Below are 4,152 nucleotides of genomic sequence, written 5' to 3' on the forward strand. Positions count from 1 at the left end.
ATATATATATATATATATATATATATATATATATATATATATATATATATATATATATATATATATGCATATATATATATATATATATATATATATATATATATATATATATATATATATATATATATATATATATATATATATATATACTGTATATATATATATATATATATATATATATATATATATATATATATATATATATATATATATATATATATATGCATATATATATATATATATATATATATATATATATATATATATATATATATATATATATATATATATATATATATATATATATTGTAAGGACAGTGAGACAAGCGTCACCAAGATCAACTGATACCTTATTCAAATGTGCACGGGAGTTTATTACAAGGTGCGGACGGAAAGGTAGGATGACGCTGGCGCCAAATCAGATTGAAGTGCCCGCCAAAATATATGTGTTTTCTTACACTTACAAATATATGAATTATGGGTTAACAGAAACATGTTATGAAATGATACATATGTCAAAATGTAGCTCTGGTAGAGCGGAATATATATACATGGGAAACCACAGTGTGGCGAAAAGAGAATTCAAATGAATAAGGAGTTTGTCGATTTTCTGGACGACGAAGGGATCGGTGTCCTTACAAGTACTCCCCCCCAAGACATCGGGCGGCGTAGAGGGCTGATGATCAATCTTCGTATCTTTTCGGGCGTCGGAGGGTCCCTCTTGTTTTTGAACGGAGGGGCGCGCTGGCGGTCGGTGTAAGGATCTCTTCCTCTTGTCGTCGTTTGATGATTTTTCTTTCGTTGGGCGGCTTTTTTTGAGGCGAAACTCTGGATCTGCCAGGTCCGGCGGAGGCGGTGTCGCTTCCTTCAAGAAACGCTGGTTTCACGCTGTCTATTGAGACCCAGTCCTCTTGGCCATGGACGTCGAGAAGGAAGGCTTTCGTTGTCTTTTTAATTACCCGGTAGGGACCTCGATAAGGTCTAGTCAGTGGTTGTCGATGAGCGTCGACACGGACGAAAACGTACCTGCAGTCATCCAGGCTTTTTGGCTTGAAGTGCTTGGTTCTGTCCTGGTAAGTTTTGAGACACGGCCTGAACTTCCTGGCGATGTCCCTTAGGTGATCCAGCTGCGTGTCGTCGGTTGATGAGGGAAAGAATTCGCCAGGAACTGCGAGCGCTTCCCCGTAAACCTTTTCGGCGGGCGAAGGTTCGCCGTCTGCGCGAGGGGCGGTGCGAAGGCCAAGGAGTACCCAAGGAAGTCGTGATTTCCCGTCCCCGTCAGTGCAGCTCGCCATCAGGGACGCCTTGAGGGCGCAGTGAGTTCTTTCGACCATGCCGTTTGCCGCGGGGTTGTATGCCGTGGTGCTGTGGGGCGTCGTCCCCATCAGGTTCGCCAAAGCGAGCTATATTTCTGAGAGGAAAGCGGGGCCTCTGTCAGTCGTGATGTCGTCAGGAACGCCAAACCTGCTCACCCAGCTTGACAGGAGGGCTTCGGCGCATGCTTGAGTCGTAGCTTCGGTCATCGTCGATGCCTCCAACCACCTCGTGGAGCGATCGATGATCGTAAGTAGGTAGCGAGCAGATCCAGAAGGGGGCAATGGTCCCACGACGTCGATGTGTATATGGCCGAAACGTCTTTTTGGCTGGGGAAAATCGCCTACCCCCGATTCGGTGTGACGGCTGACCTTGCTTGACTGGCAGTTGATGCATGACTTCGCCCATTCCCGGGCGTCCTTTTTTATCCCTGGCCAGACAAACTTTTCAGACAGAAGGCGAGCGGTGGTGCGTCCTGAGGGGTGTGAAAGTCCATGGATGATATTGAATGTTTTCCTTCTGCAGGAGGCTGGTACCCAGGGACGTGGGCGGCCCGTGCTGGTGTCGCAAAGAATAGTTACTCCTGCTGGTCCGAGGGGAATTGCACTTATCTTGAGCGCGGATGGCCCCGTCAGGTGATCCTGTGCTTCTCGGTCGGTGCGTTGTTCGGTTGCGAGATTGGCGTAGTCGATTCCCGGGTGGATCGCATCAATTTCAATCCTTGAAAGGGCGTCCGCGACTGGGTTTTTCTTTCCTGGGACGTAACGTATGGTGCACCCGAATTCGGCGATTGATGCGAGATGACGTTGTTGTCGGGAGGACCATGCGTCCGTCGATTTCGTGAAGGCGTGTACGAGGGGTTGATGGTCCGTCGCGATTGTGAAGGGGGTACCCTCCAAGATATGCTTGAAGTGGCGGACGGCGAGGTAGACGGCGAGGAGTTCCCTATCGAAGGTGCTGTATCTTGTTTCGGTGGGTTTCAATTTCTTGCTGAAGAATGCCAGCGGTCGAGGAGAACCATCGACGAGTTGCTCAAGCACAGCCCCACAGGCGATGTTGCTGGCGTCGGTCGTTAGTCGCAGGGGCGCTTTGTAGTCGAAATGAGCCAGGGTGGTGGCATTCGCAAGGGCATCCTTCGTCCGAGCGAATGCCTGTTGCTGGGGCAAACCCCACTCGAGTTTTTTTGCTTTTCCTTTCAGGACGTCGTCGAGGGGAGACAGTGTTTGTGCGATGTTGGGGATGAAGCGCCTGTAGTAATTGACCATTCCCAGGAACTCCTGAAGTTGGCGGATGGTCGTAGGCATTGGGAACTTCCTGATGGCGTCGACCTTGGTTGTCATGGGTTTTACCCCGCGCGAGGATACGCTGTAACCAAGGAAATCCACTCCCTCCGCACCGAACGTGCATTTGTCGAGGCGTACGACTAGGCCGTTCTCCTGTAGGCATTTGAGGACGGTGCGGACGTGCCCCCGGTGTTCCTCCTTGGTTTTCAAGAATATCAGGATGTCGTCGACGTAGCAGACGCAGAAAGGTAGGTCACCCAGAATGCTATCCATTAGTCGTTGGAAGGTCGCCCCGGCGTTGCGTAGACCGAAGGTTGAGTATGCGAAGGTGTAGGATCCGAACGGCGTTACAATGGCAGTTTTCGGGATGTCTTCCGGGAATACGGGGACCTGGAAATAAGACTTGAGGAGGTCCATCTTGGTAAAATACTTTGCGCCGTGCAACACGTTCGTTAGGTCCTGCATGTTGGGCAGCGGGTAATGATCGGGCGTTGTGATGAGGTTGAGGCGCCTGTAGTCGCCGCAAGGTCTCCAGGACCCGTCCGGCTTTTTAACCATGTGCAGGGGTGATGCCCAGGGGCTCGATGCTTTCTTACAGATACCCATGCGTTCCATGTCCTCGAAGGCGCGTTTGGCATCCTTCAGTTTCTGGGGCGGGAGGCGGCGGAATTTGGCGTGAGTGGGAGGTCCTGTCGTTGTGATGTGGTGGTAGATACCATGCTTGGACGGGGAACCTGGCGAGTGTCGGAACTCGGTCTTGAAAACCTCGGGAAATTCTCGTAGGAGGTCGGCGTAGGGGTGCGTCGTTACGGCGGATACGGACATTGTTGCAGGGCCGTGTTCTAGGGCGCAGGACTGGCAGGTTCCTGTGTTGATGGGACGTCTGTTAGCGACATCGACGAGGAGTCCATGGAGGGCGAGGAAATCCGCACCGAGGAGGGGGCGATTGACGTCGGCGATAGCGAAGGGCCAAGAATACGAACGGCCCATGATAGATATCTTGAGGGTCTTGATCCCATAGCACCGTATGGGAGATCCGTTGGCGGCGATGAGTGAGGGAGCGTTTTTGTCGGGACCACGGTCTATGTCGGACTTTGAAGGAGGGAACGTTGACTGCATTGCGCCGGTGTCCACCATGAGTCTACGGTTGGAAATGGTATCGAGGGTATAGAAACCATTCTTGTTTTGGTTAACTGCGGCTGCGATGGTGGCAGGTGGATGCTTCTGGCGTCGTCTTCTAGGGAAACTGCATGGTGCTCTACATTTCTTTGCGTCACTGCCGAACTGTTGGTGGTAGAAGCACCATGCTGGGTTAGGCCTAGGGTTCGGTCGCGTCGGTTGCGGTGGTTTCTTTCTTGATAGAATGTTGATCTCGTCGTCCTTAAGGGCCATTGCCGAGGAGTCTATGGAAGAGCAGCTGCTGAAGGAGGAGAACGGAGGCGGTGTTGACGATGATGCTCCGAGGCGAGATGCTTTGGAGGCCTCGTGGAGCTTCTGAGCCTTCGACAGGAGTTCGTTCATCGGGAGCGTGTCGGCGTCTGTCAATTGGGCCCGT

The sequence above is a fragment of the Palaemon carinicauda genome, chromosome 11, assembly GCF_036898095.1.
Source record: "Palaemon carinicauda isolate YSFRI2023 chromosome 11, ASM3689809v2, whole genome shotgun sequence".
Lineage (NCBI taxonomy): Eukaryota > Metazoa > Arthropoda > Malacostraca > Decapoda > Palaemonidae > Palaemon > Palaemon carinicauda.